The sequence below is a fragment of the Furipterus horrens genome, unplaced genomic scaffold (assembly GCF_987537825.1).
Source record: "Furipterus horrens unplaced genomic scaffold, mFurHor1.1.pri manual_scaffold_12, whole genome shotgun sequence".
Lineage (NCBI taxonomy): Eukaryota > Metazoa > Chordata > Mammalia > Chiroptera > Furipteridae > Furipterus > Furipterus horrens.
The window spans coordinates 16,605,432-16,618,113 of record NW_028327182.1 but is presented as its reverse complement, the minus strand read 5'-3'; the positions used below and the strand labels follow the sequence as shown (position 1 = coordinate 16,618,113).

The 12,682-nt window shown below is 40.1% G+C and overlaps 1 long non-coding RNA gene across 1 annotated transcript; it reads right to left on the bottom strand.

Moving 5' to 3' along the window:
- Positions 1–9,132: 9,132 nt before the first annotated feature.
- Positions 9,133–9,883, bottom strand: LOC149995899 (uncharacterized). Its single transcript, XR_016507412.1, has 3 exons — positions 9,798–9,883; positions 9,626–9,701; positions 9,133–9,209 (listed from the first exon to the last, which is right to left on the bottom strand). It is a non-coding gene; the product is annotated as an uncharacterized LOC149995899 (long non-coding RNA).
- Between the last annotated feature and the right edge of the window lie 2,799 nt (positions 9,884–12,682).

Genomic DNA, 12,682 nt, shown 5'->3' with positions numbered 1-12,682 from the left:
AGAGACTGGGCCAGATTAAGGTTCTCTCCACACTAAGGTTCTTTAATTCTCAACCCGGTAGCCCTTTTTCTCTACTGAATCAGCTGTGAATAAGGAGACATATTTAAACACGATGCTAATTAACTAAGCTGATCCCTTAGAAGTGAAGGCAGAAATGCAGGCAAACAAAACACAGAGCCCTGGAAATGTCACCCTCCACAGTAACCGCCCCTAGGGAAGTACAGGTAAGAGTTAAAAACAAAGCAAAACAAAAAGGAGAACACACATAATAAACACACTTTGAACAAACACAATCCCAAATAGCTTGTTTAAGAACTGTGTAAAGAAATCCAGGAGTTTGGAGGGTGGGTAGTGAGGTGAATAGTTTGCAATGAGCCATGAAACTAGGTCCAGAATAAGTAGATAGGATCAGTGTTAAGAGTACAATTAAGGAGAGGAACAATCAGTCTATACAGTAGTAAGATAGGGAAGGTGAGGGATGCCAGTGGAGCATAAAAATTGGAAAAGGCAGAATTAATCTTCCTGAAGGAAGCTGGCCTATGCTCAGAGGTACCCAAAAGGATAGAGTTGGGTGGGCTTTTATTTGATTCCTTTTGGAAGAGTGCCTGGAGGTGTGGCTATTCTCTCCTTTTACCTTCCAGAGGTAGAGACAATATGCAATTCTAGCTGGAAGACCCATATTACTAGCCATTCAAAGGGAAGAAAAAATAAAACCAACTCAAAAGAAAGAGCAGTTAAAAAAAATTGTTTGGAAAAATAATTGCCTCCTGCATTCTGCAAGAAAGGGATGTTTTCAGAGACAAGACTTGCTTAACAAAGGTGAATTACTAAGGAGGATGCCAAAAGCGATCACCTAAGCAGCAAGGAATTTGGAGACTGGTTTAAGAAGGTTGGATTGAAGAAGGATAACTCTCAACTGATGCCAGGGCTAGGAAGTTCATTAATAAGGGAAAGGGGACAGGCGGAATAGATACAATCTCCTTACAAGAAAGCAAAGTTAATAGACAAAATAAGGCAAGGCAGGTGTGTAATGGAAGGAGAAGCAATTAACTTTGAAATGACAGGATTTGTAGGGGGAAAGGTAAGCAGACTGAATAATTTTTTTTGGAACAGGAAAAGAGGGAGGTGATGGTAAGGCCGATAATTACAGGGTGAGAAGAATGTTCTCTTTCAGGATACAAAAGATGTTAGGAGACCTGGAAGAAAAAAGATGGCCCTAAAATACACATATTGAAGTGATGGAGGAGGATGTAAACTCAACCGTACAAGTTAGTTTACTGAATACCTAATATGTCATAAGCCCTGTTTTCTAATAAAGGGTAATTTTTTTCTGAGAAGCTCACAGTCTAGATGAGAATAGTAATAATATTGTTTATTGAGTACTTCCTATATGAGAAGTATCATGATAAATGATCAGTGTATTTAATAGTCACAATAATCCTTGGAGGTAGGCATTAGTACTATTAAAATTTCCATTATACAGATAAAGAAATAGAGACAGAGCGGATTTAACACATGAGAAGTTGTGACTTGGAGATAAATTTGGACTCTTTGGCTCCAGAACTTATGATCTTAACCACTATTCTAGTCTGTCTTTTGGGCAGAGGTACCTTTAATGGGGTCATTTGGGGGAACTTAAAGTTTCCTACCCTCAAATGTCTCTTCTGAGAAAGTAACACACAGTACACGAAATTCCAACATTGGACATCTCTCATTTAGGGTAGATTCATTGCAAAAGAGGCAGCTGATTACATTATTACTGACTACAGACTCCAGAGAATCGATCCCCATTCATTCAACAACCACTTTCTGAGTATTTACTAAAGTACCAGAATTGTGCCATACCTGAAGCCCTGAATGTTCAGGATACGTGCAGCCCCCTGGTGCAGGCTGCCAATATCTGTCCCCTGGGCTCCTGCAGAAGCTTCTGAACTGGTCCTTCCACTTTAAGCCCTTCCCATTAATTCCCACAAAACAGTCACAGTTGTCGGTTTAAATCCATTTCTCCACTTGCCTCTCCCTTTTGGAATCCTTTGATGGCTTCCTGCAGTTCTTGGGATTAAGACCCAATTCATTAAAATGGCCTACAAAGCCTGATATGATCTGGCCTCCCTCTAACTTCTTAGATTAACCTTGCTCTCCTCTGCCCCTTTCTCTTCCAATGTCTCCATAATATCATGGTTCTTCCCAAATTACTTTTGCCCACTTAGTTGCTATTCATTTTCTAGATCTCCCTGGCACTGTCACCACCCCAAGCCGTCTTCACTGAGCACCCCTCCTCCACACCCAATCAGCCTTCCCTCTTCACTTCACCTGGAACCTCCCTGTGATTTTACCTTCCAAGCACTTATCACAGTTATTGTGGTTATTTGATTAATGCCTGGTTCTTAGAGCAGACTCCATTAGGACAGGGATTCTGTCTTCCTCTCATTTCTATCTTCACACACAGAAAGTGTGCAATAAACATTTATTGATTATATTGATGAATCTTCTCAGCCTGGAAAAGGTCCTATTTCCTTTGCAGCTGCTTCTGCAGTCTCTTTACTTCACTCAGAGTGTATATTTAGGCATGGCTTCTATTGCCTCATGGCTTGAGCATATGGTAGATCTGTCTTTTTTTGCCTCTACTTCCTGCTCTCCTCTCTGTATATTTGACATTTAACCCCCCTGAGAGATTCTTATAATGGTTCAATTGGTTATTCTCTAGCATAGAGAAGCATTTGAGGCCTTTCTTACAAGATATTTTATAAGCTGCTGGAAGGCCAATAAATGTCCTTGCTTCAGTCAGTTGCCAGTTCCTGATCCAAACAGATATGGTCACGATAGCAGAGTCATGGAGTACAAATCCCTGAAATCTATGTGTAAGGAATTACCTGTTCCATCTTCTTTGAAAGGAGTCTTAACATGGCAGGCATTCAGAGCCGCATTGGGAAAATATTACACATGTAATAAGTAATCATTGGACAATGAATAATATAATACATGAAAAATAACTGGGCTGAGGTATCTAATGATAATGTCAGAACTTGGTGCTGCCGTTAGAGCTCCTGTCTCCTGCTTGCCTTCCTGGAAGTCTTTTAACTATACCATTGTGCATCTAATGACAAAAAGAAATAATGAAATAATGACAAGGTTTACACCTAGAGAAAGTAGACTCTGCATATAGTGTTAGCACATTGTAAAATGCCTTTCTTGGGGCGGGGGGCAGTTGGTTTGCTTTTTGCTTTGTTTCCTTGCTTCCCTCGTGGCATATTACTCCCTTCTAACCCTGGAAGTCCCTTGTAGATGAGGGTAAGTTAGAGGCTTTCTCTGGGTGGAGAAGATCATCTCTCCACCATCTACCACCCTCTGCTACGCTTACCTAGCCCTGTCGCTTGCCATGCGTTTCTGCACATTTTATCTTCCTTGGTACGAATGGTGGATGGGGTTTTCCTGGGTTCTAAAACCCGTGAGTATTGTATTCCATGGCAATAAACTTTTTAAAATTTAAGTAAGGAAAAGAAGAGCTTGCTGGATTTTATATTTTAAAGGCACATACTTTAGACTAGACAAGTTAAAAAACACTGGTACACACGTAGGTAGTCAGAGCCAGGGAGGCCTGAAAGGAGTGACACACAAGTAAGACCCCATCTGCGATGGGACAATGAGGCTGGTCTCGCAATAACTTACACTTTCACGATGATTTTGCGGACGTTTAAGAGAAATGAGCTTATTGGGGTACCGGTTTAGGGACAGCTTATCCTGGATTATATAACCACTGTCTCTACTCTTTCTGAAACTGTGGAGACATAGAAGCAATACACTCAGCTTGTCTTTTTGGACTCTTCTCCCTTGAGCTTTGTTTTGTGGGAATTCTGAAGTTGCTCGACAGTTAACCGAACTTTTTCTTTCTTTTTTTTTTTTTTCCCACAAGGGAATAAACCCAAGCACAGCCTTTGGGGCAATAGTGGCCTTTTTGTTCTCTGACTGAAAGCCTCTGGGATTGGTGGCTGATGAATCACCCCTAGTCCCCAGACAAAAGCTCTTCTGATTGGCTGTCACTGGGTCAAGTTTCCCACCCTGTCTTATCTCTGTGGCATCCTTGTAGGCTAACAACAGGACTCGGTGTAGGGCCGTGTTAGTTTAGGGAGAGATAGTGTGTGGTTTAGTCTGAGCCTTTGCCTGGTACGAGCGATGCCAAGAGAGACAAGAGATGGAAAAGCACTTTGCACAGACCGAAGTGCTCTATACAGTGAAGGATATAGCAGACAAGAAAGAAGGCTACGTTTGGGTAGGACCAGTGTGAACTTCAGAAGCTCATGTTACAGGCTGAGGAATTTGAGGAAATTCTTTGTCAGGTTACTTTAATTGAAGTGGCTTTGCAAACACAAATTTTACATAGTGAGCATTTAAAAAATATGGGTTACTGCACCTGAAAACTCAGTTATATTAAGATAAAAGGTGCACCTGGGTTAAAAAATGACAGGAAAGGATAGTTAGCTAATGCACGTGCAATTCCTGCATTTGCTAACAGAGAATGCAGGCTGCAAAAAGAGCACATTTAACAAAATGTGCCCCAACCATCTCATCTGAGAGGAGGAAATTGAAATCCAAGAGGCTGAGGGGCTTGCTCAATACCACCTAGCCAGTTAATGGTAGAGCCACAATGAGAACTCACACCTTCTGACCCCTGGTTTATGTGTTATGAAAGGAATGTTGGCCAAGGTGTCTGAGACCTGGATTCAGGTCCTGACTGTCCTCCTTACTGCGAGTCCTTGCAGCTTTCCAGTTCTATAGTACGGCAATAACTCATCTTACTCTATTTGCTTCCCAGGTCGACTGAAAGTGTTTTGCCAAGAGTTATATAAGGGCAGGGTTATGTTGCATTTGTTTGCTTAACTCAATACTATCTCTTCAATAAAAGCTAACTTTGTGAATAACAATAATAGAGAAGAAAACCTGTTTTTTGTTTGTTTGTTTGTTTGTTTTTCATTTTCTTTTACCCTTTAGAGTCTGGCAATAGTGCTGGACACACACTATATACAGCAGAGGAGCTTACTATATACTTGTAGGTTTACTGAAGAGCAAGGTTTGCAAAATTCACATGTCCTTGTGACAACAGAGCTCACTTGAAAGAAATCTTGCTTTCAGAAGATATGTGTAAATGAACCATAACCCATAATTGATATTGCTCATTAATGTTTTTCATACAACAGATATTAGCGAGGTGGGTTTTTTTGTTTGTTTTCTTTTAATAATCTAGGAGGTAAATAATTTCTTGTTTGCCAGGAAATACTCCGCCTTACCAAGCCACAATATTTGCCCTGGTTTCAGGCTGAGACTCAGATCAGTGTAACTTTATCAGGAGATCACCACATTCTTCACTGACATCCACTTTTGGTCTCTGTAAACTCACTAGATGTTTATTTAAAAACTATGGAACAATCGTCGTACTTTGGAAACACATAGACAACATTCATCACACCACTATTTCACAGACTTAGCAAAAACATGCTTTAGAACATTTTGTAAATGTTATGATACAATTATTTTATTGAGTTGAAATGCGCATAATATAAAAGTAACCATGATAATGTGCAAAATTCAGTGGCATTTACTACCTTCCCAATGTTATGCAACCATTACTTACTTCTGTATAGTTCCAAAACACGTTGATCACCCCGAAAGCAACTCTGTGCCCATTAAGCAGTCATTCCTTCATTCTCCCTCTCCCAGCCCCTGGGAAACACCAATCTTTGTTCTGTCTCTAAGTATTTACCTGAATGATCCAATTTTATTGGCTTATAGTGTTCTGTCTGGCAGTATCTCCTTTAGCTTCACTCTGGTTCTGAGGGAGGTGGTCACTCTGTATTTTCCTTTCCAAGCTACAAAAACGTAAATAGAATTAAAGAGACGTTAACTGACTTGCTACTAGCCAGTCAGAGAGGCGTTGGCTGGCTGTACCAGAAATACAATATAATCAACCGTGACAGATTACATGTGTACTCAGAAGGGAGAACACTACAGGTTAGCATTTGTCACTGCATCCACCCTAGCCAGTCTTGGAATTGTGCTGTTGAGTTCCTCAGCTTGAATAGGATGGGCAACCATGTTGGTTCATTCACTCATTCAGCCAAGAATGAGTGTCTAGAATGTGTCAGCGCCTGGGCTATGATGGACTGCCACTGACTGCTGTGTGCATTGCAGGTCACAGGGTGAATGCACAGTTTTCTTAGCACTAGTTTCTTGCAGATCATTCTAAGTAAATAGTCTGTTCTTAGGAATCATTTAATACACACACACGTTCATTAATATTTAAAAATCAAAGCTCTTTTAGCTCGACTGGTGATTTTCTTCTAAAATGGCTTTGCCGTTGTCTTAACATATCGTGGGTGTACAAGGTGAGCTCATTTCATGGCCTCTGTGGCCATGTGTGGGTGTTTCTCAGTGCCTGACCGAGTTGACTATTGGTCTAGTCCGTTTGTTCAGGGCTGTTTAAAAGCCTCTTCATCTGCAGCTCTGTAAATGTGCATTTATATAACTTCACTGTCGTCTCCCACTGAAACCGGGCCCTTGATGCCTTGATGTCTAGCCAGTCCTCTTCTGTACGCGTCACTCAGTCACTCATGTGCAGGCGTAAGATGTGATGTAAATAGAGGGCTAAGTTTTGAAATGAGGGAAATGGGAGGACCTAGGCAAGTCACTGATGCTACTGTAAAAAGTTCTTTTTGGCATGAGTCTGGGTTCAGTTTAACCCATTCTTTGTTTAAAAGAAATCAAATTATACATGGAACTAGGACCTGGGAACCCCCTGCCCCTCCTCAATATCATGGTCTGCCTGGGCCTTCATGATAAGAAGTTTCAGGTTATTCTATTGAAATGCAAGGGACCAAAGAGTGTTTGTTATCTGTTGCCTTTCAAAGGGCTCTAAGCAGTGAAATAGTATCTGAGAGAGTGAAAGAGACACAAGACCAGACTAGCAGGTGTTGATCCAAAATGAGGTGAAAACGCTCACAGCACAAACTCCCAGCCAATATGAATTTAGTTTTGTGCCTTCGGGTAGGAAATGCCTTACAAATGGAACATTATCTACATTTTTAGTTTTATGGAATAGGTTTAAAAATTTTTAAGGTATTTGTGCGAGAAGAGAGAGTTCATGATTCACCCCAATACTGCATTCTTTCTTACAGCAGAGGAAAAATGACATAAAGGTTAATGTCAAAATCAGTAATTTGTAGCTTAGATTGAGACATTTTCAGATTTGAAGAGATTTGCTGCTATGTGGCTCATGATGTGGTCTTCTCTTATTGAACCCATTGCTTGTTCTCTTAATGAAAGTACCCATTCCTTTGGTGAACCAGGGAAAGAACTCTTGTTTGACCTTGGAAAGGAATGAGGGAAACCATTCCTTTGGCTGAACACGTACTTGTTGCTCTAATTCCCACTGAGTTATGGTGATATTTTAGGATTCTGCTTTGGAGGTGATTAGCTTTTCCCCAAATAACCCTAGGTTTTGAAAACATTTACATTATGCAAAGAAAAATACTGCTCTCTTTGACCTCTCTGCTCCTCTCTGATGATCAAGATACTTCCCTTTCAAAATCAAGCTTAAAAATCAGAGGAAACCTCCTTGATTTAACCCATGCCCTGGGTACGCACCCATATACAACGCCACACAGATTTCCTTCAGGAGTTGAGACCTTGTTGGTAACTTCTTTTGAGGATATTGTTTTAGTTTCTCCAGTTAAGCAGATGCTTGCTCAGGATGGAGAGAGTCCTTCCTAAAGTTGGATCCAGGAGAGTCCTGGGCATGCAGGTAATGCCCATAAAGTTAACTGGCTCAACTCAAGACAAGTATTTATTCTTCTCTCGACCTTTTCTTAGATTTTACACATGTGCACCAAAGATTTTTCAGAGTAAAGCATGCCCTACATAGTCATTGAGAGAGGGAGAGAGAGAAGAAGGGAGGGAGAGAGAGAAGAAGGAAGGGAGAGAGAGAAGAAGGAAGGGAGAGAGAGAAGAAGGAAGGGAGAGAGAGAAGAAGGGAGGGAGGGAGAGAGAGAGAAGAAAAGAGGGAGAGAAGGAGAAAGAGGGAGGAGCACAAAAGGGAGAGAGAGAGAAGAGAGAAGACAAGAAGAAGAACAGGAAATATATTATATATATATATATATATATATATATATATATTTATATTTATATTTATATATTAGCCCTTGCACTGCCCTGTAGGTATACTAGACCAGCTTTTATTTTAGTATGAAAATAATAACTGATCATCGTTTACCCAGGTGATGTCCTGAGTCTCTGTTGAGAGAGGAATGTGGTTTACTATCGTTCTCTGAAAGCATTCCAGTTCAGTTAAGTCCTGGAATCTTAGCTGCTCATTAAAAAAATAAATGAGAGAAAGGGGAAAGGAAATCAATGGTTTCTACAGCCTCCTCACTGGGGGATTTAAGGGCTCTCTCGTACCCCAGGCCCCGAGCCTGTATGCCATTTCCTGAGCTTTAATGGCCTTTTTCACATTCTGTGATTCCTCCAGTGGAAGAGTCTTTGCAAAAGCCTGTATCAGAAGTGCTCTTCCCTTCCCTCTTTATTTAGTTCAACTCATTTTAGTTCATTCACTTAATAAATATTTACTGGGTGTTGAATTTTGTGCCAGGCCCAGTTTTAGGCCCTAAGGATAATGTGGCAAAGGAGACAGCCTAGTCTGCTCTTGTGGAACTAAAATGCCAGCCAGCAGGAACAGACAAGAAATACGTGACGTTGGACTGTTTGTCCTCTGCATTGCTGTCTTCTCCAGACTTTAGCTCCAGCCTCACTTCCTCTGTGAGGCCTTTCTTAAAAATTGTTTCCAAACGCTAGACATCAAATTCCTCTATTAAAAGTTCTCATATTGTAATTTTACATATGTTTGTGTGGTTATCTGATTAAAGCCTGTATCTGCCTCTGCGCAGGAAAATGCACGAGGACAGGGATTGTGTCATTGTCCCACTACAATCCCAGCAGTTAGCGCAGTGCCTGGCACAGGGTAAGCACTCAATAAATATTTTTGAGTGAATAAGTTAATATGTGTAAGTTAGACCGTATGACAAAATGAGATAAAGACGTGAAATTACTTTTATCTATGAGGAGGCCCTGTTGACTTACAAAATCTGGGGCTCTCTGGAGATATCAAAGGTCCTTCTCTGGTATCATCGGTGAGGTGGTCCCTCCTCAGCTCCTCAGGAACCCTAAGGAAAATGAAAACCAACAAAACAAGTAAATAAAGCAACATTTTCAAGGGAGACCCGAGACTGTGATTCATATGCCCCAAACCTCGCTCAAACTCCAGCCAAGACACTCTCTTTCCAGTTCTCTCTTTTCAAATTTGCCCCCCACCCCCCATATCTGGCATCATGCCGGACAATTGTGTTTACTCTAGTGGTCACATGATCCAATAGCTGGGACACTGAATAAAAAACGACTTAAAGAGAGTTGGTAAATGAACTTATAAAAATGTCAAATTTATTATATTGGACAAATAACTGACCTACATTTCAAGCCCTGGAGGATTAAAATTTTATGCTCTTTTGAGGTCATGAAACCTCAAGTTAAAACATATAGACATTTTCTTTTTTTCAAAAGAAAATAAAAAAGTTTTTCTCACCTTGGTTATTGGTCAGGTTCTGGTTCTGTCATGAAACAATTTCTGTAAGAGCCACTTCAGGCTTTAACGAAAGATCCTGAAAAAAAACAAACAACAACTTTATTTCCGATTCATTTTTTGGCTGGCACTAAATAGTTGTGTTTTTTTTTTTTCCCCTGCAGTTAGAATTTACTTCATGAAATGCATTAGTCAGCTTCCTATTTCTTGTGTTAAAATGGAACCAAGCATGCTATATGTAGATACGCTGCAAATTTTGGTTCGCAGGTACTCAGCCTTGTTCTGGGAGGCTGTTAAAGTCACAAGCCGAGAGAATTTTAATCTCCAAGATCGACCTCTTTCAGAAACAAAAGGGGAGGGGGTTAAGGAAAGAAAAAGTACACACCTGCAACCTACTTCTTTTTGAAGCAAAGCCTTTGAGCAGATGGAAGATGAGATAGAGAAAGAAAACAGGCCAATTGCCAAGTGAGGTTTGTTTACAATACAGGCAAGTTCCTTCAGAAGTTGATAGGGAGCTGTTGTCATGGAAATGAAGAGAAATATTGCTGCAGGGTTTCACTGAGTGAATTCCTACTACAAATGTACCTGGATTTAAAAATGATGGAGATGAGAAGGGAGACAAAGAGCTTCCTGAAGTTTCAAGTGAGCCTGAGAATTCCTTGCCGAGTATGCAAAGCAAGTATTCAAAATAAATGAAATTATTTCCTGTATTTAATGGAATTCCAGACTGGAATAAGCAAATTAAGTGTTCAGGTGAAGAGTCAACAGCTCACAATATATCTTAATTCTGAAACATTGCCTGTTGTTTATAAGACTTCTCTGAAAAGTAAATCTTCATTATTAAAAACTAACCAGAAAGGGTTTTTTTCCCTGACTACAGAAGCACAGGTGAAGAGCGTATTCCAGTACACTGCTCTACAGCACACTAATATTAATCTTCAAAAATTAAATAGAGGGGGAGGGGGGACAGGGGAGGGAGAGAAGGGGGCTAAGTAAGGAAAGGGTTTAGTCAAGGAACGTGTATAAATGACCCATGGACATGGACAATGGGGAGGGATATGACTGTGGGAGAAGGGGTGGGCCGGGGGGGGGGAGAGAAATGGGGGGAAAATGGGGACAACTTAATTGAAAAACCAAAGTAAATAAATAAATTTTTAAAAAATTAAATAGAATTGAACACCCCCCCACCCCGTTCCCCTCCAAAAAGACAAAACGAAAAAATCCATCACCTTTATAATTTGTTTCCTGCTTCAATTAGCACAAAATCTTTTCTATTTGCATTTTTTGAAGACGGAAAATTTTGTCACAAATTATTTAAATTGTAAATTGTTTGCAGGACGCAATTTAGTCCTGCAGATCCTCTGGTCTCCAAATTCCCTTTTAGGAAGTGCTTAGGAAGCTGTTTTCCAGCTCTATCTTCTCTCTGACAATTTCAGCTGAGATTGACGTCATCCTTTCCTTTTCCTGTCCCACCTCCTACCCTTTTATCCCGCTAAGTTTCTTGTTAGGCTCTAATTGAACAAAGCAACACCTGTGTTTTTTACTTGACTTCAAACCCGAATTTCCAATTCATTTTTTCAGCTGCCTACAAGGGTTGTTTTCACTGACAGCAGGTAATTAGCAACTTCACACAGATGGAGGAGAAGTAATCCAGAAGCTAGAGAAGACTTTGCTGCCTATTGCGCATATTAAATTTAGAGGCTGATAATCAAAAACTCGACGTTGTTTATTAGACATTGTAGCATAGGATTATGGAAAGAGTAATAAATGCTAAATTAGGAAACTTGATTTTGCTTCTTGGCCCTGACAGGAACTAACTGGATAACTTAACTGGATAACTAACTGGATAACTTAAAAATCTTGCCTAACTTTACTTTGCTTGACGCCAGCAATTGGAGTGGCTGTTATCTTTGGTCTCTTGTAATGTTGTTCTTTTGTAAGAATCATATACAATTCAAGTACTAATACGCAATATGGCTCATAATCTTCTAAGAAGCTTCTGTAAACTCGTCGTTACTGCTTTTTCCCCCCCTTTCTCATCCCTGTTTCTTCTTTTATAGCTCACATTTACACTGGCATTCTCAATTTCTCTCTCGCTTCTGCGTTGCCTCTACATATGATCACGAGAGATCCATCAATGCTCTTTGAACAATATTATGGCACCTTGTAGGATTTCCGGCAACCTCTCCAGCTCACTGCTCTGTTGCTGTAATTCTCTTCCTAACGACTCAAGGGGATTCACCCCAGAAAACATGCTCAAGGGTAACATTTGCAGAATTACCAGTAAAGGTTTGCCTGGATTCCTTGCGATCAGCATTCATTAAAGTCAGTAGAAGGTGTGAAGACTTAATTTAAGCAGAAGAGCCAAAGCAGGCCAGAGGATGGTTGCTTAGAGGTGGCTCAGTGCTTGAACTTACATGCATTTTTAAAATTTTATTTTTTAATTGTAGTTGATATACAATATTATATTAGTTTTTGGAATAAAATGTACTGATTCGACATCCATATACCTTATAAAACGATTACCACAGGAAGTCTAGTACTCCCACATCAGAAAAGCCCACAGACACCCTTGATGTGTGGGCTGTTGGGTGTGTCCTGTCACTGTAAAAAGTTATTATACTATTCTTGACTATATTCCCTGTGCTGTTTATTACATCCCAGGACTTATTTCCTAACTAGAAGTTCACCTGTTTTTTGCCCATCCCCTAACCCCTCCCCTCTGGTTTGTTCTCCGTATCTATCAGTCTGTTTTTGCTGTTTTATTTGTTTTGTTCCTTAGATTCCACATATAAGTGAAATCATATGGTATTTGTCTTAATATGTCTTATCTAAGTCTGGCCATGCCATCTCAAATGGCAAGATTTTATTCCTTTTATGGCTGAGTAGTATTCCATGAACACCTAAGTTGGTGCTGTATCTTATCTATTGTAAATAATGCTGCAATGAACATAGGGATGCACGTATGTATTTTCAAATTAGTGCTTTCATTTTCTTCAGAAAAATAGCCAGAAGTGGAACTGGTGGGTTGTATGGTAGTTCTTTTAATTTTTCATAATG